Consider the following 27,655-nt stretch of genomic DNA (forward strand, 5'->3'; position numbering starts at 1 on the left):
CATCATGGCCCCGCCTTGCCCAACAAGAAACAAAAAGAGCATCACCAGAGACAAAGTGATCCCGGCCATTCTACCTACACTTAACGGATTAGCAGATCATCTAGACCCAGAAACACTAGTCAACGAGTATAACAAAATTATGCTAACTACCCTCGACAACATCGCACCCTTGAAACTCAGAAAAAGTAAACCCAAATCTCACCTAAATAAATGGTTTACCCCCGAACTAAAGGATTTGCGACTACTTAAGAGGAGCTGCGAAACAGCTTGGAGGCTCACCCCTTCAGTAGACCATAAAATGAAACTAACAGAAATCTCCTCCCAATATAAAAAAGAAATCCATCTGGCCAAACAGAACTCCTTTAATAAGCGGATCTCCAACGCCAATTCAAGCATGAGGGAACTATTCACCATCCTCAAAGAACTAGAGTCACCCATCCCCATTCCGGATACTTGCACCAAAGACAAAACTTGGTGCTCCAACATTCAGCTAGCCTTATCCAATAAAATCTCCCTACTCCAAACGAAAATAACCAAAAAGAAAGCCTCCCTTACTCATCATCCCAAGACTAACAACCTCATTACAGACTCTACCCCAAAGACCCAGAACACAGCCACACGGTTCATGTTTTCCAAAACTTCGATTCTCGAGGTGGAGAAAGTCATCCTCTCTCTTAAGCCGTCTAACTGCCAGGGCGATTCTTGCCCTGCCCAGCTTATAAAAGACGCAGCTAGAGATCTCTCCCCGTTTATTGCCAAACTCGTCAACTCCTCATTCACGTCCGGCACGGTACCCACCAATTTAAAACAATCCTGGGTACTACCATTGCTCAAAAAGCAAACGCTAGACCCTCTTATACCCACAAACTACCGCCCCATTACAACAGTCCCCTTCCTGCTCAAAATCCTGGATAAAATCGCCTACAATCAAATCCAAAGTTTCCTGGAACAACATAAACTTTTAGGAGAGCGCCAATCAGGATTCCGTCCACAACATGGTACAGAGACTGCCCTTATCGACCTAAAGGCACAAATAGATGAAATAAGAGATAAAGGTAAAATGGCTCTCCTCTTGCTGCTGGACCTCTCGGCGGCATTCAACCTTGTAGACCATGGAGTACTTTGTAGCCATTTAGACTCAGCCGCACATTTTTCCAAGGAGGCCATATCTTGGATTGAATCCTTCCTCAGTGATAGGACCATGAGGGTGTTCTCCCCTTCGGCAGCGGCGGACCCAATCCCCATCCGATGTGGAGTCCCTCAGGGCTCATGCGTCTCCCCGACTCTCTACAACATATTCACTAAGCCCCTTTTGGTGATCTGGACCATCTTGGTATCACCTACACCAACTATGCAGATGATACCCAGATTCTCCTCCCACTTTCCGGGGACTACAACAAGGATTTGGCCTTGGTGAATAGGGTGTATATCATCGTCCAGGCATGGATGGCAACCCATGGTCTATGCCTGAATGATGACAAAACAGAGTTGCTCATCCTAGGGACACATTCTAACATACAGAAACTCAGTCAGGACTATACCTCATTTGAAATTGACGGGAACATCATCAAGGTTTCCAAAGATGTGAAGACACTTGGCTTCTATCTGGATGCCACCCTCTCTTTTGACAAGCAGGTGAAGTCATTGGCATCTGCCACCGCCTACACATGCAAGCTCATTAGAGCAGGCAAGCATTTTCTCTCCGATAACTGCCTTATCCTAGCGAGAGCATTAATCCTTTCGAGGCTTGATTATTGTAATGCCCTCTACATCGGAGCAAATAAATCCATTACCCACCGACTTCAAATTCTTCAAAACAATGCCCTACGAGCCGCCCTTGGTGTACCTAAAAGATCACATATTTCAAACATCAGGCGCCAAAACAACTGGTTGTCCTCCCAAAACAAAATCCACCTTAAAGTAGCATCCCTGGTTCATAAAGCCCTGAACAATGCAGCACCAAGCTATCTCCGCAATAAAGTCACAAAAAGACATCACTCGCGCCCTGCCAGAACTGCAAATGCCAACAGCCTCATCATTCCGAGATTCAGGTTATCTAAGGCGGGGGGTAGTAGCTTCCCGGTGCAAGCAGCTCAATTATGGAACTCATTGCCTAATCCTCTACGCGAGGCACAGCCCTTCCCTAAATTCAGAAATAACTACATCAATCTGCTAAGGACTGCCAATGAATAGCCTATTGGCGCCCACTTATCCTTCACCCCACCCTAGAACATACATTTCATCATGATCTTATGGTCCCACCCACTTTGCCCACCTGACCGATGAGCTTTCGCCCACACAGTACCTGTACATAGACTGTCTTGATCATATTTTGTATTTATTCTGCATATAAACCGCAACCGCTGCCTTACTGTTATAGAATGCAGAATATTACAGTTTTATATTTGTATATTGTATTTGTACAGTGTATGTATCCCATGACCCCACCCTGCAACCTAAGCTTCGCATTTTCTGTACTGCTGCGCCCGGCTACCTTCGGGTCTGGTGCGCATTATAAGTGAATAAAACAAACAAACAAAACTATTTCTCTATCTTTTACACAGATTCTACAGGCTTGTGGCCTACCAAGCGTTTGCTTGGTTGATTCATGAAAGAATGGGATTCCGCGTTCGACATGTCATACGGTCCTGTGTTGTTCGAGCCATTTGTAAACAATTTCCCAGTACCCCAGGACAATATACAGGATTTCTACAGACAGTACCACTACCAGATCTGTATAATCTGTAGTTTGTAGATACCTTCAAAAATGTTTATAAAAATGCAGTTTTTATTCAAATATTTTACTTTCAATAAAACATATATGCCTAATTTTGAATTGTTTAATTTCTAATTATTTCAAGTTTGTGTATTTTATTTCTAGTTTTTAAGTTTTCCTAATTAATTTCAAGTGTTTCTCATATGTTCCCAAACAACATAAAACAAGGCACAACCCCTAAAGTCACATTTCCAAATACTCTGTATTTGCATTATAAGGATGATTGCATTTCTTATTATTATTATGTCTTCACATGTTGCTTCTTTGTTTCATTCTCAATTCCATTCAATTTTCTTTAGGAATACACATGTCTTTTAATAAATGTTAACAATCCTCCATCAGAGGAAATAAAAGCAATGCAGTAATATGATGATAAGTGAAAGTGTTTGTCCAAGTCACCAACACCACCAAATCTACTAATAACGAGCATTGGCAATACCAATAGTTCGACTTGCCAGACAAGCCGTAGTGGTATTAACTACCTATTGCTGGCAGCAGGTGCAAAATGGTGTGAGTACCTGGGTATCTAATGGCAGTGCTTGCTAAAAGCTTAGATCGTATGCACAAGCCAAAAATGTTCGCTTTGCCAGTACTTGTTTTAAACAGAACGTCGGTGAAGGACACACACAGTGCGTATAAATCGAGTGGCTGAAGGCAGGCCTTGTACAACATTTTGATTACACCAGTAGCGTGTTTACAACTTCAACTCAGTCATTAACTCTCAGAAGACTGCTTTGAACCAACACTTGCATGCACCTTGAATGCAAAGCCTGATGGCAAGGCTTTATTAAAGCAATCTCAAAGAGTTCCAGTGAGGAGGTGTTTTGGGTGGGAATGGCCATAGGGATTAGCATAGCCATGGGCAGGCAATGGGTGGTCACATAACCAAACCCCACCTACAGACTCTGTGTCCCTTCTCATGTTATTCCTGTGCGTCCCTCCACATATGCCATTCCTCTATCTTTTCTCCAATGAAAAAGGTTTGGGTTGTAGGTGTTGCAAGCGACAACTAATAGCTCAAACTAAACATGGTATGCTATACCAGCAAGATCAGCAAAGATTATTGTGACTGCCCTGATTACGTTTCCAATATTAATCACACTCAATCAAAATCTATCCAAACACTTCTCCCTTATCAATGCACTGTTATCACTTTGCCATTCCTTTTTCATTTGGGTTGGGTTTTGGACCAGCAGGTACACCAGAGCAAAAGTGAATGTACAACGCAACGTGTTCTTGTGTCCACCTAACACCCAGTTTCTCCATTCTCCCATTTGAAGACATGTCCTTGCAATCATGATATCTGTTTGTCCCTTGACTAGGTGCTGTGCCTATTCTGCCCGCTACTCCAAGATCCACCCCCGTCCCATATCAAAGGCAGTTCTCTCTTGGGCCATGCGCTTGCAATGTGGCTGGGTGCATGCGAACGCACAAGGTGCTGAATACCATGTACAACTCAAAGGGGCCTTTTGCATGGGGACCATTGGCCACATGGCCACCCCAGATCTGATGTCTCCATACTCTTTTCTTTCGGAAGACCCTGTCACTTTAATCAACATACCTGTGTGTCCTTTGACAAGGTGCGGGTCTATTCAGCACACTACATCCAGATCCACCCCTCTCCCTTATCAAAGGCAGTTCTCACTTGGGCCATGCACTCGGAAGGGCGGTAGGTGGATGGGAATGCACAAGGTGCAGAATACCATGTGCAACTCATAGGGGCCTTTTGTCACGGGACCAATGACCACATGGCCACCCCAGACCCAGTGTTTCCCTACTCCCCTTTGAAAAACCCCATCCCTGCCATCAAGGTATGTATGTGACCATTTACGAAGACCTGGCCATTTTCTGCATACTTCATCCTTATTTTCCCCATTCATGATCAATAGCTGTTCTCACTTGAGCCATGCGCTCACAATGGTTGTTGGTATGTGCACATTCTTTTATGAAATTTGACGTCATCAATCCTAGAGTTTCCTCAATCTTTACACATACCAAAATATGGCTTTATGCCTATTAAATTTAAGGGCAGTCCTTCCACACGACAAATTCAAATACACACCCACTTTTCAAAGTGTTTATAAAGGACTGAAAATCCTTGGCAAGAAAACATCTGTGTAGTGTACTATGGATTTCACCATTGCACCGATTGTTATCTTCGTTGCTGAATCGCCTCATAGATTTTCTCAACTACAGGTAATCGAACTCTTGCTCATTAGTTTACTCGTTTTAAGCTGTGTATATCTGTAGTGCATTTTAGCCAATTTTTATCCACATTTTCTTTTCATATATCTCAATTACTTCTCAATTTTCAACCTTTCAATGTATTATTATATCTTGAAGTAGTAAATTACATGATAGTGTCTTTTTTGAATATGTAATATTTTGTCATCACTCATCTTTTCGTGGCACTATGGATGATTTATCAAACCTTTTCCAATCTCTTTTTCTATTATTTACCATCCTCCTGGACCACTTATCTCATTTGTCTCTGATCTTGATACTTTACTATCTACTGTTCTTCCTCCTTCTTCACCTCTTTTTCTACTTGATGATTTTAAGTTACAGCTTGATTTTATACACTCTTCCTCTGCTTTTCTTCCACTCTAGGATTGATATCATATTTCTGCTCTTGACTGTCCTCCTTCTCATTCCTCAGGATCCTCTCTTGATCTCATATTTTCTCCCATTGCTTGTAATGCGTTAGTCTCCTCTTATCCTATATATTCTTCTGATAATTGTCTTCTGTCATTTTCTATTCTTATTTCCCCCCTACTCTACCCTCTTCTACTAAATCCTTTCTACCTTGTGATTTTTGTTTTTGACTCGTCTTCCTTTATGACCTCTGTGACCTCCTCCCTCCCCCCACTCATTCTGATTCTGCTGTTGATTCTCCTCAAACTGCTCTCACATCTACTTTGAACTCTCTCTATCCGACACATCCCTGCACCTCTTCACGCAAACCTCCAAATCAGTGGCTTACCCCTTCTTTTCTTACTCTTTGTTCCTTCCTTCAGACATTCGAATGGCGGTAGAAAAAGTCTCAATCCTCTCCTGATCTTGACTGTCTACTGCTCACTCATCTTATGACTCTCTTCTTCTGGTGAGTACTCACTCCTCTTACGACTTTTCTTCTGATGAGTAATACGGAATACTTATCCCGTCTCTCTGCATCCTAATTTTCTATACCAGCTTCCTAATACTATTCACTCTCCTAACTCACTGGACCCTTCTCACTTCTCCTTTCTCTCTGCTTCTGATCTTGCTGATTATTTCACCACAAAAATATCCTATCTTCATGTTTCTTTTCATCCTTCCTCTTCTCCTTCTTCCTCCTTTGCCTCCCTCTTTTTCAGTGTGTCCTTCTTTTTATGCTTTTTCTCTTCTCACTGAGTCTAACACTGCCCATTTCCTTATTTGGGCTCACACTACTGCTTCTCCTTCTGACCCTATTCCATCTACATTATCCCTCTAGTCTATCCTCAGATTCTCTCACACTTTATGTGATGAATCTGAGGATATTGTAACTTCTCCCTTAGGGAGTCCCTGGCCCTCGCCAATAGTCTTAGTAGCAAAACCAGATCAGTCGTGGAGGTTTTATATTGACTTTAGGAAGTTAAGCACATTTTCCCAGTTCGACAACTACCCCATGCCTAGGATAGACAACCTTATTGATCAACTGGGAGATGCAAGTTTTCTCTCCATGATTGATCTAACTAAAGGCTATTGGCAGGTACCAGGGATTCAATCAGATAGGGAGATGAAAGCTTTCTCCACTCCTATGGGGCTATTTTAGTTTATAAAGTTCTACTGTTTGGTCTCCACAGGGCACCTGTGACCTTTCAGAGATGAATGGATCAAGTCTTCCGGCCATTCTCTTGGTTTTGCAGGGCCTACTTTGATGATATAGTTATTCATAGTAGAACTTGGGAGGAACACCTAATTCATCTCTATGAGGTTACTAGGACCCTAAGGAAAGCTGACCTTTACTGCCAAACCCCCCAAAATGCCTTTTAGCCCAATCTGCCGTTAAGTATTTGAGTATTTTTGTCTGCAATGCGCTTCTACAAACTCATACGGAAAACATTCGAGCAGTACAGGAGATACCCGTACCCAAGAAGAAATGACACACAATATTGGTGGGGTATTAGAGGCAGTTCCTACTGAGCTACTCTTCCATCACCTCCTGTCTTACCCACAAGCTAAGAAATGTGGAACCCCAAAAACTCAAATGGGATACAACCAATCATGCCTGCTTTAATACTTTAGAATCCATCCTTTGTAGTGAACCAGTATTTAAAGTACCCAATCTCACCAAGGAATGTATTCACAGACATCTCAAAGGTCGTCATAGGAACTGTTTTGCCCCAGCAATATGAGGAAATAGAGTACCCAGTATTGTACATCAGACGAAAGCTCTTCCCTCGAGAAAGAAATTATACAACAATCGAAATAGAGGCTCTTGCCATAAAATGGGCTGCTGGATATTTTCAGCATTATCTTACCGGAAGACAGTTTTGGCTAGTTACCGACCACTCACCCCTCACCTGGATGAGTCTCCATAAAGACATGAACGCCAGAATTATGCACTGGTTTCTTGATCTCCAACTGTATTGCTTCAGTGTTGAACACTGGAAAGGTAAGGAGCAGGGCAATGTAGACTTTTTGTCCCGTTTTCCACTTGGAATTGAGAAAACCAGCAGAATAAGGGGAAAGGTATGTGATGAATCTGAGGATGACGTCCCTTCACCCCTAGGGATAGACCTTTCCCATGGGGCTAGGGTGGTGCATCTACAGGTCCCCCTGGAGATGGTGCACCAAGGGATGATCACATGGGGAAGGAAGCCCACTATTGGATTGGGGATGACTGTCCTCAGAGAACACGGTATGCCTCTGCTTCAGTAAGCCCAACCCATTATCCAGAACAAAATCCTCCTTCCCCCTCTATAGATAGAGCCAATGTGTTCTATTGTCAATTCATTCAACCTAATACACTTGATTAGACTAAAAGACCAAAGAATACCAAGTGTGTGGCATCTGCTTTTACAATAAATACTGTGAAGAAGATGACAAAGAGGCTGAGGAAAATTCTGCAGAACCAGCGTGAGTGGTCTAGCTTTGCATGGGATGCTGTTTGGCCCAAGTGAATACAACCACCCAGCGTGCAAGCTCAAAAGGAGCTCAGCTGGGAGCAAAAACAAAACAATCGAGGAGGAACTGCAGGAGCTGTGCAGCGGGCGAACCGACAAGAGCCAAATGGGAAGATGAGAACGGAGGAGAAGGCGAACCCAAACGTAGTCCAGGATGGAAGCAGTACTCGGGCTGCTGTGGAAGTGAACCTTGAGGCACCCCAGGCCCAGCAAAGCGCCCAAGGGAGAAGACACACAGCCGGGCAGAGTCAGAGGTTGGCAGAGCTGTTGCAGACCCCGCTGGTCACCCAAATGCTACCGGAGCCTCGAGAAGCAACGCAGCTGCTCGGGAAATGCTGGTGCCTGCAACAAAGAATAAAACAGCTACACGGGGTAACTGAAACATGTTAGAGTTCTGGGGAAGCTAAGGGGCGAAGACAGAAGCTGGAACAAGAGGGCCTGGGAACCTGAAAGGAGGTTGTGAGTCTGAGACCTGCACCCATATAATAGTCAAAACACAAGAGGGTCTGGGACCCCAAGAAAAACCAAGATTGAGAAATCATATGTTTGACAGGAGAGTGAACCTAGCAGATAAAATAATGGCTTGACGTCTGGGACCTGCACCCCTATGAGAAACCGAGAATAAGAGGATCTGGGACCTAATTGCAAAAGAGGTAAATAAGGAAGAGTTATATGCTTGGCAGGGGAGTAAACCAAGTGAACAGATTACTACATTGTGAGTCTGGGACCTTCATCCATGTCAAAGGCAAGAGCCTATTGTAATGAAGAACAAGAAGGTCTGGCACCCTCTGAAAGAAAGAGAGACAGTCCATGAGAGGACAGTTTCTTGGCAGCAGAGTATGCCAAGCTGTGCAGAATATTACCAGTCTGGGACTCGCACCCACACGAGAAAGAGGGTCTGGGACCCTGAGGGAGGAAAAGATATGGTCCATCAGAGGGCAGTTGCTTGGCAGGAGAGTGAATCAAGCTGTTCAGAAGATTGCAAGTCTGGGACCCGCACCCACACAAGAAGTTGAGAATAAGAGGGTCGAGAACCTTGGAACTGAAAGCACGAATGAGAAGAAATCCTATGCTTGGTAGGGAAGTGTGCCAAGATGGTGCGATAAAGAATTGTGAACCTAAGAAGTATAACTTTGTGAATTGACCAGTGACCCAAAAGGATACAGAGCTCAGAGACCCAAAAGGAAGGAAAGTAGAATAAGTAGGAGTCTGGAGGAAAGGAGCACAACCCTAGCCTTGGAACCCTATATATTTGTGAACATTGTTTATTTCACCAATTTTGGTTACCCAAGAAACTGGGCACATTCTGTTGTTTGGAACCACTGCAAACACTTTAATTTGTGAAGAGATCGTCCTTGCACAGTTGGTTTTAGTTATCAGTGTTAGGGGCAGAAGTAAGCTTTTGAGACACGACAGTGACAGACTTTTTGGTTTTGGAAATTGTGACAATTTCACCAGTTTCTTTTGAGGCAGGGAATCCCCTCCCAGTTTTAGGGATAGAGAGGCATTTTTTCAACTCTTTCTTGATCAATAAAAGTTTATACCCAAAATTATTCCAATGTTGTGTCTGAGCCTTACTTCTGCACTCTTACAGATTGGGTCAGGAGTGGTATCAGGCCTGGTTGATACAAACTGGGGAAACCTTACTTTTACCAAATTTATTGAGCAGGCTCGTACTCCCTCAGTCGCCACTAAGGAGTAAATAGGATTTGATCTCTCAAGTAGTAGGGAAACCGTCCTAAAACCTGACAAAAATCAATTGATACCAACAGATTTAGTACCCCATGGACCTACGTTAGGCTGGCATCAAAGTCAGATCTGGCATGGAAGTTTGGCCTAGATGTAATGGCTGGCGTAGTAGACCCAGATTGTAGAGGGGATTTCAAAATACTACTACAAAAAAACAGGAAACAAACCTCTCACATTACGGCTGGGGACAAAGTAGCCCAGGGTATTTTAGAAAAAGCCATGTTCCCCAGAACAAAAGAAAAAAATGGATTTAGAAGATACTGATAGAGAAACCACAGGCTTCGGGTAGGCAGATATAGAACGAGCAATTTCCCCTGAGGTGAAAATGATGCCACTTAGTGAAGATAACACCAAAACCATCCCTGATTTGGCCTCTGCACTGCATAATAACCCAGTGTTAGCAGCCCTCCTCAAGGTCATTCCTGACGAAGAGGGAAGAACTGAAGAAGGCCCATTTATTTTCCTTAAGCATGGTTTACTATATAGGGGTGATGTTGGACGGATGTGACTCTTCATTCCCAAATTGTAGTACCACGCATCCATAGGAGAATGGTCTTTGAAATTGCACATGCCCAGCTTACAGCCAGTTGTTTAGGGGCCACTAAGACACAGGCACAAATATTGAATCTCTTTCACTGGCCAGGGATATATGCAGAGGTAAAACACGTTGTTCTGACTTGTCCACTAGGTTAGAAAACCAGCACTCATACTACCCCACCAGTTTCTTCACAACCGCTTCCCATTCTTGATGTCCCTTTTTCAAGAACATGAATGGACATTGTTGGCCCTCTTGAACCTTCCAAAGTAGGAAACCGATATATCTTTGTGATAGTAGATTATGCCACCAGATACCCAGAGGCTTTCCCTATGAGGTCTAATACTACACAACAAATCCTCAAACACCTCCTTCCTTCTTGTCCTGAGTAGGTTTTTGCAAAGAAATCCTGACTGACCAGGTAAACACTTTCATGAGCCAGTTTATGGCCGAAGTAAAAAGTTCTACAGATCAATACACTTAGATCTTCAGTGTATCACTCACAAACTGATGGGTTAGTAGAATGATTTAATAAAACCTTGAAAACTGTCCTGAAGAAGTTAATGAAAGCCGATGGGAGAAATTGGGGCACTATTATACTGTGTGCCTATTTGTTGTTCGGAAAACCCGCAAGCCTCCCTAGGTTTATCACAATTTGAGCTTCTAAATGGACACTAGATATGTTCTCGATATGCTAAGAGAGATGTCAGAAGAACGAGAAGAGGACATTTTACTACTATCCCAGACGCCCAATATCTAAAGGAAAATTTGGCTGTTGTTAGATCTATAGTACACACACATCTTAGTAAATCCCAGGAACATCTAAAAAACAACTATGACCGGAACACCGTCCTGTTGGTCAGAAAGCATTGGTCCTTCTTCCCACCTCAGAACATAAGATGCTCTCTGGTTAGCATGTTCCCTATGAAATTCTCGAACAGACACAACAGTGACCGACATTTTGGTTTTGGACATTGTGACAATTTCACTAGTTTCCTTTGAGGCAGGGAAACCCCTCTTAGCTTTAGAGAGCGATGCATTTTTCCAACCCTTTCTTGTTCAATAAACATTTACATGCAAAAATATGCCACTGTTGTGTCCGAGCCTTACTTCTGCACCATTACAATTACTATTTTTATTGATAATTTTCTCTCCTCCTCTGTTTTTCCTGACTCTTTTAAACACGCTACTGTTATTGCTATTATAAAAAAAATCACCTGACCCCCTGGCTCCAGACTAACATCTGATTTTTTTTATCTGCTGCTTCTTTTCCTCACAACATTTTTAGAGAGAATTGTTTATTCTCAAATCTCATCTTTATTCTCTTCTTCCCTGGCTTCAATATGGCTTTAGGCCTGCTCACTCCACCAAAAACTGTCCTCCTGCACATGTCAGATATTCTTCTCTCCACTCAACACAACAAACTTTCTTCTATGCTGATTCTACTTGATCTGTCCAGAGCTTTTTATACTGTTCATCACTCCACCTTGATAGCTACTCTTTCCTCCTTTGGTATTTCTGGTTCTTCTCTTGCCTGGTTCCAATCTTATCTTTCTGGTCGGTCCTATTCTGTGTCCTGGGTTGGCCAGCTGTCTCCTCGTAAACACACAGACTATGCCTTGCAGGAAGCACACCCTGGCCCTGTCAAGGCAAACTCTCCCTAGGTGGCTGGTGGTGTACCACCTATTTAATAGGGATAGCGAGAAAAGACTGTACCTCATCAACAAATATACACTCAATGAATCATGCTGAATTAAAAATCCATAAAGATCGAGAGTGGATTGAGGCTGATTTTATTATTAGCTCACTAAGGGATATGAGATTATGGACGCATGCAAACCGAAAAGTAAGCTTCATGGGATAACAGGTCCTCCTGTTCCCCCCAGATACGTGGATCGCATTTTCACGCATAAACTCTGCGTGAACGAGTTTGCAAAACAACGCTAACTCTGAGCTATTGAAAAGCTACAATCAGCAGACAGAGGTAGGTGCAAAAGCTACCTGTGGCATGATTGTGCATGTTGGGTGACCCACAGATATAGAATAATGTGCCAACACCATATTGGCCAAGATGACTTAACACTGATATACATATCGTAAGTATACACACGGAATAACAGCGTTATACTGTGTTGGCCCAGATGCGTGATCTCACCTAAACAGACAAACATCGCTTGACCGTGCCTCTAGAATACCACCATCTACTAGTCTCTGAGCATTGATAACCAGCAGGTAGCGGTAGGTGCACAAATAAACAGCAACATGACTATGCATGTGGGGTTTCACACAGTCACATAATGATATGAGATGACCAGATCGGTCTAGTTGAACAGAGCAGTGCACATGCACTGAAGAGGAGCTCACGCACAGTCTTACCTCCTCCTCACAAATCCCCCCCAGTCCCCTTTGCCCACTCCCACCTTCACCGCAAGCTGTTAGCTGCTAACAAGCATGAACAGACTTTGAAATATAACTATGGTGAAAGCACCAAGCAATTGGAGATGACCCATTGCCTTCCCTTTTTGTCTCCTAACAGGGGACGGAGATGACTGCTGTGTCCGCAAAAGCAGACAAATCCTTGAGTTATACCCATTACAGAATCAATAGGTCCTGAAGAAGATGACATCACCAGCCACTCTCATCAAAACTGGTCGACCCTTTGGATCATGAGCTCTATCATGATCAAGATGATGTTCTCTGACTCAAGCTAAGACATGTCTAATAGAACATTGAGACTCCCCTTAAGTGAGCATTGCTTTTAGTCAATCCCACGATTCTTGGGAATTTTTACGATTCAGGAGCGATGATTGCCGGTCTAAGCTCCGGCTACCCAGTTGGTGAATAGATTTAAAGGAAATTCCCTGTGGTAGTATGCTTCTTAGGTATGGGAACGAGACTTGATCTAATCAAAAGATCAGCCTTGATACACTCTCGCTCTTTATGGATTTTTAATTCAGTATGATTCATTGAGTGTATATTTCTTGATGTGGGACAATCTTCTCTCCTATCCCTATTAGATAGGTGCTACACCACCGGCCACTTAGGGAGAGTTTGCTTTGACAGGGTCACGGTGTGCTTCCTCCAAGGGATAGTGTGTGTGTTTACAAAGATCAGTATGGATGATCATTCTAATCTATGTGAAAATACTTACTCCTCAATTCGTTCTTGTGTGTTAGAACCTGTAACTGTTAACAACTAGAACGAAAAGAAAGTTCCTATAGCTCAAAGCAATTACCCTTGGTGTTTCTGTATCCAGCTGTCTCCTTCCCATACTATTCATACAAGGTTCTGTCCTTGACCCTCTTTCTATTTTCGCTCTACACTATTCCTCTAGCTTCTCTTATTTCTTTGTTCAACATTTCCTGTCATTTCTATACTGATTACTCGCAAATCTCCTTCTCCTTTTCTGAATTCACAAAATACCTTCACTCTAAAGTCTCTGCTTGTCTTTCCTCCATTCAGCCTTGGAGGACTTCTCACTTTCTCCATTTAAATCCATTAAAAATAGAAGTTATTTTCTTTCCTCCCTCCTCTCCATCTCCTCTTGCCCTTAACTTGGGGGTTCTCTTTGACTCCTCTCTTTCCTATTCTTCTCGTATTTCTCTTACTGCCCACAAATGTCGCTTTCTCCTCTTAAATCTTCATTGCGGTCATCCTTTTATTTCTTTTCATGCTACGAAACTCCTTATCTTTGCTTTAATTTTTTCTCGCATTGATTACTGTTCTTCTCTTCTGGGTGGACTACCATCCCCCCCAACTTGCCCCTCTTCGTTCCATCTGAAACTCTGCCATCTGTCTTCTTTTTGGACTATGCCTCAATCTTCTGTTTGATCTTCTATTTCTACACCTACTAGTTGTTTCCTTTGAGTCCTGTACGCAGTTTAATTTTCTTTCTATTTTATTTAAATATCTCCATGGTCTCGCTCCTTCTTATCTTGCTTTACTTGTTTCTTTCTATTCACCTGCTCAAGCTCTTTGTCCCAATCAACTTATCGTTTGGTTGTCCCCAACCATCCTGGTGCATTATCTCATTTTTGTTCCCTTTCCCTTTTTTTCCACTCCATTGGAATTGTATCACTCTTTCGAAACGTTCCTCCTCTACCTACTGCCCATTTCGTAGTATCTTCTATCTCTGTCTTCTGCCTCGATATTTGCCTCCCAGATCTTCATTGCATAATTGTACCATTGTTGTTCTTTAGCGAAAGCATGTTCTCAATAAGAATAGATTAATAGAATACTTGTAGAGGAGGGCATTCATGGGCTCCCAGGGGGCTGCGGCCTGAGCATCCTGTTTACTGCCTCTGTGTGGAGCTTGACTTCTTCTGCCATTGCAGAATCTTACTGTGTCTTGAGTGCTTGAAAGCAGCTGGAAGGGAGCATGTATAGCACCAAATGAAAGATTAAAACAAATAAATAAGCAAACACTGATACCAGGGGATGAGGTATGGGTAAGGCGTTGTTTGAATTGTGTGCAAACATCTGTCTGCCTCGAGGCCTTTCTCTAAATTGGTCCAGTTATATCCTTAGCATTATCCCAAATACACAAACACAAACCTTCAACACACTTTTATTGATTTGTTTGGCTTCTTTACTGAAGTGCTAAACCGTGCAGGCTGTTCTGTACCAACAACCCTTTGCGAAGTTCCTGGCATGGATCCAATTCCCATTGAGCTTCGCAGAGGAGAGGAGAGGATTTGGATAACACACTTGTTCAAAGTATTATTATTAATTATTATTATGGTATTCATTGAGCGCGGATCTAGTTCCAAGAAGCAGCGGAGCGCTTCACAGAGGTATACAGCAATACAGCTACATAATGAAGCACTTTACAGAGGTATACCACAATACAGAGGCATAACGGAGCGCTTTTCAGAGGTAACAACAGAACAGATATACAGCGGGGGTGGGATACAGGGGGGTCACAGAGGAGGGGTACCGATGTACCGGGTGGCAGGGAGGAGAAGGGAGGGCGGCATCTAGCGAGTCAGGTGGCGCGATGGGCGATTTCATTTTATTTAATGTATTGTTCATTTATAATGTGATGGCCTGGGTGTTTAGGTGGAGAGATTCCTAGAAGAGGTGGGTCTTGAGTTCTTTTCTGAATTGTAGGAGCGGGCGGGGGGCGAGTCTGAGGCTGACAGGGAGGAGGTTCCATAGTCTTGGCGCGTGGGCAGAGAAGTCTTGAACTCAGTTTTCAGGAAAGGTGATCAGGATAATCCTAATGGTTATGAATCCATCACCCTTCTTGATACAACAGTAAACTTCTTAGGCAGAGTGGAATATTCCTGCCTGATGCACCGGATAGATGTGAATCATATTTTAATTGATATTGGAACAAACATTTTTGGCTGCCGCCCTACCCTTTCACTTTCTTATACTGTCCTCAAAGCCATGTGGGATATCTGACCGCAAGAGCGTGCCACCTGTGCTGCCCCAGGCCAGTAAGTGTAGTTCAATCGGATGTCGGTTGTTTAGTAGTGTACTTTTTGTTCACAATGACCTGACCGAAATCTAATTCCTCCATTGGAATGTAGGTGCTAAAACAGTAAATCATTGAGCTTGTCAAAGTGACTAATTCCACACGAGGGCGCCCTTGCCCTATTTATACTGTATTTCCCCTTTCCGCCGGAGAGGAACGCTTGCTCCCTATGCCTCAACGTAGTTTAATGATTCCCTGTACATCTGTCCCCCGCAATCCTTCCAATGGAAGCGGGGACATCCCTGCAGCCCCCGAACACATTAGATTGTACAAGGAGAGCGGGGGACATCCCTTTAGCCCCTGCTCCACTCGTACAGTTTTATAAACATAATAAAAGGGAGGTTAAGGTGTAGCTACTATGTAAATCAAGAAAAGGAACAGCAGGTCAATTTGTACCTTCTTAAAAACGATCGAATGAATCATTCGATCAATAATTTTCAATCAATTTGGCTAATTCTGTTCAATCACCTGGATGTGTTTGTTTTCAGAAACTACAGCTGTAGAAACACCTGGAAACCCCTGGCATAATTTTATAACAAGAATAAGTGAACCGCTACAAAAAATCATTTAATGGGAAACACCAGAGCCCCGAAGAAAATACAATAATATGGAGGAATACAGCTGGCTTATCTGCACAGTATGAGAACCATTTATAGAAGGCCAGGTTAGACTCATAGAACCCACTTTGACCAATTACCAATCAAGCCATCTATTAAGGTAGCTGTTCGATTAACTCCAGGGCGTTCTTGGAAAAGCTCAATGAGCGAAACACGTGGCATGCACTCCTTCAATGAACCTGCTTGGGCACACCTATGCGGTAAAGGTTATGGTAACATTCTGACTCCTCCGTAAAGACTGGGAGCAACTGCTATTGAATTGGCAACATTCGGGTACACAGAGTGAAGCGATATTACGGTCACACGCGTGCAGAGGAAATGGGGTGACTTAGAGGCTGTGAAAGTCCGGGAGCATAAAGCATTTAGCAATAACCCCGAAATACACCCATGAAACAATTTAAAAAAAGAAAGATCCAAAAAGAATGGACTCACTTAAACACCATAAAATTGTAGATGCGCAAAGCACAGCGATTCTATAATACTATTGGGAGACATCAACAAAGGAACAAAAAACATAAATGTATTGACTGGAGCACAATTTAGTAAACACAGTAGAATGACAATTGGCTCAGGCGATCGCCCAATTTATTGACTTGCAATCAATAAACGGATTATTAATTGTAGACCCAAAAGTCCCACAAATAAAACAGGAACATAATCCAATTGGAATCTCAAGGATTGTAATAAAGGGAAAACACAGGAAACGAATGCCTAGCTGTGGATACAATATTCCCACACATAACATGTAATGTAAGTGATCTTGCAAAGCACCCTTCTGCCAGTATTGGTGGCCTCGCTGCAAGTGGCCCTGCAAGAAGAAAGTGGGAGGTGTTCATTAGTTGGACCGTGGGAGAGGCGGTTGAGAAACCTGTGGTGTTGATGCTTTTAATGGGTTTGGTGGAGAAACCTGGGAGTATGTTATGCATAGGGAAGAGCCCGGTTAGTTTGATGTGTTACTGCTAGGGCCCTTGGTGCCATCTGTTGGGGGGGAGGTGCAAGGTGATAGGAGATCTTAGCAGGGAGTTGGTTAGTTGGGAGAAGGGGGAGTAGGCCTTGCAAGGAAAAACAGCCCGCAAGCCTGCAGTGGGTCTTCACGATCAAACAAGGAGTAGAAAACGTAGAAGGTGGAGCGTGGAGTCCTCAAAAAATGTGCAGCACATTGGCCTAAAAAAGGGAATAGGGCTGGTGTTGCAGCTACATGATGGTTAAGAACAGTGTGTTGGCAGTGACATACAGGGCAGGATAGTCTAAAGGCAGCATTCTACAACCCTAGACCGTCTTAAAAAGTATCCCAGGTATTAACACAATGGGCCTCATTACGAGTCAGGCGGAATGGGTTAACCGAGTCCACTAATGGATGCGGACCGTTGTTCCCATTCCGCCTGATTCCGAGGTCCCCTTGCGGGACCCGATGTGGAGGTCTGGTTTTACCAGACGTCCTTACCGGGTCCCGCGAGGGGACCAGGGAGCTAACAACGGGCCGGCCGTAATCAGCCCATTGTTAGCTCTCTATGGGGGCTCAATGGGAATGGGGAAGGTCCGGGCTCGGGTTCCTGGAGGGAGGAATTACCGAGCCCTCCGAACTCGGAATGGCCTGGTAATTTCCCATTCAGGGAACGCGGACCCGGTTTTGGTGGCAGCCATGCCGCCAATAGCGCCATGGCTACCGCCAAAGCCGTAATGAGACCCAATGTCTGATCCTATCCACTCAGATGCTGTTTTGCTCAATTTTCAGGGACTTACAACCTTCTTCTTTGTGTTGCACATCCCCAGTTTTAATTTCGTAGTTTCAATTTATTTGCTGGTTTAGCATGAGAGCAAGATAGGGCAATGTTCAATTACTTTTGTGGTCACAGCGGGGCACACACAGCAGCTGCACAGTTTAGAAGCAAGTGTGGGGTACTTATACTGCCTTCTCTGACATTTTACCTGAAACATCCTCCCAACATGTGTCAAAGTTGTAAATGTAATAGCACAATTCAGTCAACACCCACGTACTTCACCCCACGTGCTTCAGAGAGAAGTCCTAAAGGCTCTCCTTCCTTCCTCTCTTCTGTAGTGTGCATAGCTGTTAATGTGCGAGGCGGTATCTTACCCGGTTTCAGGAAACACCCTGTGAGGAACAGCTTACGCCTTGTGCCAATGATAATCCCTCCTGATACCACCCTACCCTAGGTAGGAGAGCCCTTAAAAACTGGATGAATAAAGCATGGCTGTTTTTGCCCTGGCTCCATCAGTTAGCTGCGGCACAAGTAAGGAATCCCGGGAGACCCTTAGCTAGCAAGGGGCCAGAGAGAATCCAAACTGGAAATGGCAGTGTTATTGGGAAGTCCATCATATCCCATCATACCCTGGCCAAACAAAGAACCATAACATAAACATAAACACACACACAATGATCATTGTTCGATTGGGGTCTGAAGGACTGTTAGAAAAGAAATAAGCACAATATACAAGGTACATAAGAAGAAACTCCACATTTAAATGAAATAATAGACAAAAAATAATTAGTTTAGAATTAACAAATTAAAGAGAATACAAGTAAAATCGGATATACAAATGAAGAAAAAAGAAATACAAGCAAACTGAAGTAAATAATAAACATACAACCATATCAAGAAAACAAATGTGCTAAAAGTACATACTTCCTCATACCATGAATGAGTGAGACTTTTCCTTTCATGTTCTGTTTGGTTGATACCAAGCATTGATTCCGAGAAGGAATAGGAACCTGAGTAGATGCTTAGTTTCATTACATCTCGCATTCATGCACTTAAGTGCAACCCTTGAAGGCATTAATAGACTCATCCTTTGGAGAACATTAGCTGATCTGGGAATGACATCCCCCTTACTTGTTATCTTAATGGATTTGCATAAGGGTTTAACAGTCTCTATTTGCTTCAGCCCCAACAAAAATGTGACACCCTCATTTTCTACAGCTAGAGGAGTCAGACAGGGGTGCCTTCTAGCACTCATGCATTTCAATATATGTAATGATGATCAGATAAAGTGAAAAAGCTGTCCTTATCCCCTCAGCTTGGAAAATGCGCTGTGGCTATCCTTTCATATGGAGACTACGTGGTTCTCGTGATCCGCAGACAGCGATCACTTGATGCCCGGGTGGATAGCTCACGAGTTTAGTGTTCGCCTCTCACATCTCTGCACTGATCCCAGCCCTTCATCTTCCTATAGTTGATACATTTGAGGGCCAATAATTAGGGTAATAAAAACAGGTGTTGCTACAGCACTTGGAGTTAAGCTTAGAGGCAAAACCCATACACACTCTGGAACTCGGGTAATTATGTATAGCATAAGTTAAAAATGACCAATGATGTTTGGCCAACGTGGTTTAATGAAATGTGCTCATCTAATCATCACAATGTATTCATTACCTTTTTAGCATAACATTTTTCTTTTAAATTAATGAAGACATCAAGTATGTATGTAAATGTATATCGTAGTGGTTTTGTCATGGTTTTGTAAATATATTTTCATTTCATCACCTTTGTCCTTATCTAATAAATTGTTTTGAAACCGAGATTTCGTGCCAATTCAGGACCACATTTCTTGTTTTTTTTAACCCACACACTGTTCACCTTGTCTCACATTTTCTGTGATACATAGTCTATACATGTAACTTGTTTCTGTTATATGATACATTGACATTAGGTTGCACTAGAAAAAATTAAATATGAATTGTTTTACAATATATCCAATGCGAATGTACGTTACAGTGCTTAAAAGCAGGTGTAATCCAGCATGAAGCACTATATAAGCAATGATGAAGCGGGGTCCCCTCAACCCCTGCAGTGGGGGACAAGTATAGCATGGAAAGGGTTGTGTCAGGGTGTGAGTCAGCCAGAGGAGGAAGAGGGTGAGAGAAAGCAGCGGCGAAAGCCTCCACTGACACACGCTTAATGTGTCAGATGACCGAGAGACCGGGTGGCAGTGTAGGGTTCGGCTTGGCCTGAAGGGCAGAGAGAGAGAGATGGGAGGAAAGGAGGGAGTGATCACTCCAGGAGAGTAGAGTGGTCAGAGGGATAGAGAGGGGGAGGTCAGAGGAGATGAAAACATCCAGCGTGTGCCCTGCAGAGGGAGTCGGCCAGAGGGGAGAATATCGCAGAGGTTGCAAAAGAGTCCAGAGGAGGAACAGGAAGCATCCAGATGGATATTGAGGTCCCCAAGAAGGAGGAGTTAAGTGGTTGAGGCCAGGAGGGAGGAGGAGAGATCCGTCCACTCAGCAAGGAAGGAGGTGATCTGACCGAGTGGCCGTTAGATAGTAGCAACTGTAAGAGAGTGGCCAGGAGAAAGAGAGAAAGCCTGCAGACAAGGCATTCGAAAGAGTACTCGCCTGCCAGGACAACACTCCTACTACTACTACTTGTACTCTGTGGTGAGGTTTGTTCCAAACTGTCTACACTTAACACTTCACTGGGGTAAGCTGAATCAACAAATGCTTCTTGATTCAGTCTCTTGGCAGCCAATACATTTGCATCACAACTTTTTCTACATGTATATTATCCACAAGGACAATACTTCCTATATGGATCTGTTTGACATAGGCAATGCAGGTTACACTTCTCTCCCCCTTGATCCTTTCTATAGGTTGGACTTTTCTCCTTCAGTCTCTGATTTCTTTCTACACAACCTATTGGCTCCTGGCAAAGTAGATTACACCTTTCTTCCACAGGGTATCTTGTTCGGAGACTATTACATTCAAAGGGTCTTGATGTTACTCTTAGCTTTCTTTGGGTTTGGTAACATTGGTTATAATGCCCCTTTGTTAGATATCCCTCTTTAGGTTGGTTGTACCCCATTTGCTTTATTATTGCCTCCTTTATTCTTGAGCAATGTAGCTTACAATGTGCTCTTGTTCAACCTCTTCCTTTTAGGATATTGCATTCACTTTGCTCAATTATTGCCCCCTCTTGGCTTTGGCAATGTGGGTCACAATAGTGTTTTTCTCAACCTCCCCTTTTGGTATATTGCATTCACTTTGCTCAATTGTTGCCCCCTCTTAGATTTGGCAATGCAGGTTACAATAGGCTCTTACTCGACCACCCCCCCTCCTTTTGGGATGTTGCTTTTAACTTGCTTCATTTGAAGTCCATAATGTTCTCAGTTATTTTAAGCTCAGTTTATCCACTCTGTTTGAGTAGTTCATAGTATGTGTTTTTAAGGGAAGATTTTAAAGGTAGAGGTAATGGTTTTCTCTTAGGTTAATCCAAACTCAATGTAAAATCATAACTACTAAGAGTAGTTATGGTATCTCCCTGTTCCCTATACACATCATGTTCATGTTTACAAAAAGGGATCTCATACCTGGCTCTTTGGGTAGGACTGGGAGGGGAAGCCTTACTATGACAAGAGGCCATTAGATAATCAGATATTTGGGGAACTAAAACCTAAGAGGGGGATTAATCCTGTGTCTCTCATGACAGAGTCACCACATTCTCTTGACAGCCTTCTCCTCCCATGTGATCCACCAATCTAATACCACCGCATGGGCTAGGATCAGGTAGCAACAGCCTTCCCCTGGCCACATGGAAGGTGACCTTAGGCTGGGCTTCTGTGATGGCTCTGCATGATTCAACACACAGGCCAGCAGGAAATGGGCCCATGCGTGTGCCGTGTACACCCATGGCAGACACTACTCCCACCTTGCATTAGCTGTACTCAACGGCCTGAAACCAAACATGCCCTTCAGATAAACTGTGTTCAGGATGACCATTCTTCATGTTGCACAAGTGTCTTGCTAGCCAACCTACTAGTATGCATGATGACTGACGGCATGTCATTATCCAGTCGACTCAAGCTGATGAGGCGAGGCCATCCACTGCCCAGGAGACCTCCACTGCTGGCAGCGCACCTACATCCAGCCCTGCACAGGCCAGCCATGGGAGTAGCCTGAGGAAGAGCCAGAGGGAGGCACCAAGGCCACGTCACAACAGACCCATGTCAGCCATGCCAAGTGTGCCCAGTGACCCCTCCACCAGCACTGAAGATGGCACAGATGGTATTGCACACCCACAGTAAACCCGGAAGCTGTGGCTTCCACTCCAAAGCCAGTCCCTGTGGTGATCCCTGAGGAGCAACATGGTGCCAGTGTGACACAGCCACCCATCTGCCCTCTGGAGCCCCCCCCCTCCAACCCCTTCTCCGCCAGATAGCTATTTCCAGCAGCGGGTTGAGCTGGACACAGGGACTGATGGAAGTCATACAGATGAGAGGATGACACTGGCGTGAGGTACCCCTGCTTCAGTCCTGGCCCTCTCCATAGGCCACAGCGTGTGACCCAACATTCACTGGCGGCAATCTGGGGAGGGTGGATACCAAAGAGCAGCGCCAGGACACCATACGAAACCGGGCAGAGATGCAGGTGCAGCATCTGCAGGCCATTCTGGACAGCGTACAGGGATTCTCAAGGGGGATTGCAAGGTTATTGGACCGGCAGTGCCGGCAGATGTAAATGGCGACTGCTGCCATCACATCTGTGTACCAGAAGATGAGCGAGCACACAGAGGGCATGTCAGCTATTGCTGAAGCCATAGATGCAAGCGTGCTCCACACCATGCAGCACATCCAGAGCAAAAGTTTCAGAGCCTTCCACCTCCATCACCCTCGCATTGCGCAATCTGGCGTCTACAGTGCCCAAGCAGGCTGGCAAGAGGCCACGAAAGTGACATGACACTATTTCATTGAGCGCAAAGGGAGGTCGTTGAGAGTAGTGTTGGGGATGGGGAGGTGGGCGGGGAGGAGTGTTAGGGGAGGGGTGTTGGGGATGGGGAGGTGGGTGGAGAGGTTTTTTTAGGGAGGGGTGTTGGGGATGGGGACGTCGGTGGGGAGGTGTGTTTGGGAAGGGTGTTGGGGATAAGGGAGGTGGGTGGGACAGTTCTAAAAACAAAACAGTTCGCTTGAAGAAATTTAAGGACAATGCTTTTTGTGTGAGGTTTATAGGTTCCAAAAGTGCTTATATACAAAGGTGTGATGCATGTGAACACTTAAGTGACTAGAAATGTTTTATGAGTTCTTGATGCACCAGGCGTCCATCCCTGGCTTCCTCACGTTCACTGTGAGGCAGAACTGCATCTGCAGACAGCGCATCGTTGCCTCCTGGTGAAGGCATGTCCAGTTCAGGGGCAGAGTGACATTACACCTGAGGCAGATGTTGTGCAGCATGGCACAGCCCACAGATATCTGCCTGTACATGAGGGCCCCTCCATCACGGTTCAGGCACCTGAAACGTGCCTTCAGCAGGCCAAAGGTCTGCTCAATGCTACGCCTGCTCCTGACATGTGCCTCATTGTAGCCCACCTCCTGTGGCCTACATGATTGCCTCAAAAGCACCATCAGCCATTTGAGCTGTGGGTACCCAGAGTCACCTCCAAGAGCGCAGGAGACGGGCATCATTCACAGTGCATTGAGGATGCATGGCATGTTACATGGCTTGATGATGGACACTCTCTTGCTACAGTTATGGTTCATTTGTACACAGTTCTTTTCATTTCCAATAATTGCATGAAGTGTGATGCACTACAAGGGTACGTATGCATTGTCACTTTGAGATACACAGCTCAAACATCAGCTGTGCCAGACATGGCCTGTGATTGGATTTCTAATGTGCATGTTTTTTGTGTTGAGGTGGTTCAGTTCTATTAAAGATGTGCCCGCTTGGTGAATGGCTGTTTATGTGCTTGGTTCTGGTGTATGCGTTCCTGCTGCAATGGATTCAGCGGCATGGTTTGCATTTTTGATGCCATCCCTGTCTGCCATTATCGCAGTTTCCTTGTGTAGTGTTGAACTGTTCCTTTAGCTGTGTTGGTATGTGTGCCGTATACATTGTGGTTCCTGCAGTTACCTGTTTGTGCATGAGTTAGTTGTTGGGGCAATAAGCATTGTGTGACACCATTTGTACTCACCCAGAATCCATGTGCATTGGCCTCTGTGCCTCTCCATTACGCTGGCCGGGTGCTATTGTTGAGGACCATGGCATCATGGGTGGAGCCAGGAAAGCGGGCACAGCAGTGTTTAATGGTCAGGTCAGCATTGCAGGTAACCTGCATCCTCATGGAGTGAAGAGGCTTTCTGTTGCGTCATGCCTCTTCAAATGGGTGGGGGGCAACCAACGCCAGATGGGTGCAGTCGAGTGCCGCAATTACATTGCACATGTGGGCTGCTTCATTAAACTGTGCCTTTGTGGCATTTATCTGTGCCAGGGTGTTGGGCAGGGGGATGTGACCGCCCCCCATGTTGAATGCCCACTAACATAACTAAGTGGGGAGTGGTGGACATTGCTTGCTGGTAATACATATTACAGCAAATGCACATGTATTGTTGGGGCACGCCATTACACGTAGACCCGTGGGGTTTGTGACACTAGTTGTCAGTATTGTACCCTCTTTGACCTATATTAGATTAAGACTAGGTGTCCTGTGCCCCTTGTTGGTGTGGTGATGGGCAAGGGTGAGAATGACCAAATCCATATTTATGCTGTAGATATCTAACATTGGATATCTGGATTTTGATCAATTATTTTCATCTGTTTGACTGTACTTATTTTATGTTTTCTTTTTGATTGTTTTTGTTATTCTTTTTGTATGTATACATGTTGTTTTGATGAACCTTTATGCAACATGACTTCTAGATGCATTGAATATTGATTAAATAAATTCTGCATTGTACATATCTTTTTGGACTAATTCTTATTTGGTTTTGTATATGTAAGATTTATTGATTATTTCTTATAGCAGATCTGGCATTACCTTGAGAGGTGCAGCGACGGCCCAGCTCAAGGGAAACAATTATGATAGTTGCAAATAATACCTGATGGGAACGTATCTTTTTGTGATGGTCTGGGCAGGGAGATGTTTCAGGATACATGGCACAGGAATGCATCCAGCACCTGACCAAGCACAACTGAAAAGGTGGGCTGGGCTGGAAGGTGTCACTGGCCATAAAATATAGCACTGATGCTAGCCTTAGCAGAGGGGGCAGGGCAGTCGTGATATTGACCCTGATCTGGATGCTGTCATGGACCATGGCCAGTACTTCTGCTATTGTCTCCCTGTTCAGCCGGTATAGGGTAATTAGCTGGGCATAAGTCAATGACCACGAAGAGGGTGTGACACAGGGAATGGACGATCGCCTTGTTTGTCATCTCCTCCACCTCCTCTCTGCACCATGTGGAGCAGGTGGTGTTGCATCTCCCAATTTGTGACTGCTAGTGGCAGCACAGTGTTGGCAAGTGTGTTTAGGTCATGTGTGGACCTTATGTTCTCCTTCTGAGTGGATTGGGTGCACCTGTGAGTTGATTTCCATCACCTGTATGCATTTACCTCCATCCTTCAGGTAGAGGTAACTGCACTGGGGTTTTGGTGGAATTACTGCACATTGTCGGCAGTATTCCAACTTGTAATATGGCGGAAATATTGTTTTGCATCTTGCCAGTAATTCCGCCATCAGAATTAGTGCCAATGCTAATTTCGCCCGATGTTGACGATAATTCTGCTGGCGTTTATTTCGTCTGCACTAATTCCGCTGGTGAAATTAGCACCAACCCCTAATTCAGCAGTGTGGTTAAAGTGGCGGCAATTCTGTTACCACCACTTTTACAGCATACCGCATGACTCATTTTGGGGCGCAAAGAAGGGTTGAGTCCAAGCTGAAAAATGGAAGTGCTCTATCAGAACCGTTATATAATGTAATATTTATCAGTACATTTTCCTGTTCATATGTAAATTGAACATGATTCATATTTTAATTTTGTGTGGTCTTATGTACACGTATGGGAAGTAATCTTCAACCAACAAATATATGTTTATTTGATTCGATCAATCCTATGCATCTGATCAGGTAATGGTGCTTGTAGGCTGAGTGTAAACAAATCTAGAGAGATGAGCATGCAGGGTCCATTCATCTTGGCCGTATGTGGTGAGAAATGAAAAATGTCTTTTATCCTATCCAGATTTTTAGTAATCCAGCTTTTTCTCTAGATAGGAGCAAGGGAGCTCCAGAGGCAGGGCTCCTATCCGAGCAAAGAAAGACCACTAAACCTTTTGTAGCACTTCCGGTACCTTACCAGCAGAATTTGAGACCTCCTACATCAACCCCTCCCTCCTAAATTAGCAGATTGAGCGGCATGCTCACAACTATGCCTCTTCTCAGAATCAAACATGGTCCTTGATTCTGCCCGGTCTGGCTTCAGACCGTCATGAGAAACTAAATCCTGCCCAGTCTCCATCAGGGCCGATCATAAAAGACACTCAGACTCAGAAGGTTGCGCTGTCCTAATCCTCATCAACCTCTTGGCAGCACTCGACACCATTGACCACTCCATCCCCACCAAGAGACTACACACCCTCGGCATCAGGGATACAACTTTGGGTGTTCAATTGTTTGTTTATATGTTGTCATGTTTTGGCTTTCATGTGAGGTTTTTGAATTTTTGTATTCTTGATTTGTTTCAACCCTTCTTTTATTGTTTACACTGTCTCTTTACATACAAATATTGTAGTTTGGATTTTAAGATATATTTTTCTATTTCATGAATTAAATAACATGTTTGTTTAATGATATCTCCAGACCTTTTTCTTCGGCATATGTTGTGAAATATGGTGTCAGAAGTAACATGGCCTTCAACCTATCGTTCCCACAGCTAGGTCTGCACCTTCCCAAGGAAAAGTGACCCCTCTAGCCCCTCAGTAGGGGCTCCAGTCTCTGAAGAGTTAAAAGTGTCCACCTTTGAGTGAGAAGCTTGGGAGACAGAGAAGTCTGATTCTGAACGTGATAGCGTATGGTCTGTATCAAAGGGATCATCAACAACTGGAAGAAGCAGCTAAGAAAGCTGAGGTCCATGCTATCCAGCATGGCTACCTCAAGCTCATTCCATTGGGTTCAGAAGTAGAAGCCTTACAAGAGTGAATGAGAACAGCAGCCCTCTGATCTTCTTTGGCCAGACCCTAAAGAAATGTATTTTTGTTAGAAACATTTCCTGGGGACAAGATGCAATGTGCAACATCTAGCTGCTCTGACCAGGCATGTGGTGGCAGGAACCCACCGCATTTAATACAATTTTGACAGGGTACCCAAGTGGGAAGCAGAACAAAGCTGACACAAGTGTAGGTTTTAGTAACAGAAGAGGATTTATTCTGACCACCACAACAACAAATAAAAGTGAAATATTGTATTTGTCATAAACCATAAATGAAGTCTCTTACAACAGTTCCAGCAAATAGGTCCATGCATCCCTGCATGAGTGCCCAATTGATAACTCTGGCCTTTGTCTTCAGGCTGTGGGTTGCATTCCTGAACCGCCATTGCTTGAGTACAATGTTAGACCTCTGCGGCCAG

At 44.1% G+C, this 27,655-nt stretch overlaps 1 long non-coding RNA gene across 1 annotated transcript in view; it reads left to right on the forward strand.

Annotated features, from left to right (window-relative positions):
• LOC138488070 (uncharacterized) overlaps positions 1 to 2,820 on the forward strand; it is a 121,121-nt gene extending 118,301 nt beyond the window's left edge. The window contains exon 3 of the long non-coding RNA XR_011274588.1: positions 2,565 to 2,820. This is a non-coding gene — a long non-coding RNA (uncharacterized lncRNA). The remainder of the gene's footprint in view (positions 1 to 2,564) is intronic.
• Positions 2,821 to 27,655: the final 24,835 nt, after the last annotated feature.

The sequence above is a fragment of the Ambystoma mexicanum genome, chromosome 9, assembly GCF_040938575.1.
Source record: "Ambystoma mexicanum isolate Mex_15411 chromosome 9, UKY_AmexF1_1, whole genome shotgun sequence".
NCBI classification, from domain to species: domain Eukaryota; kingdom Metazoa; phylum Chordata; class Amphibia; order Caudata; family Ambystomatidae; genus Ambystoma; species Ambystoma mexicanum.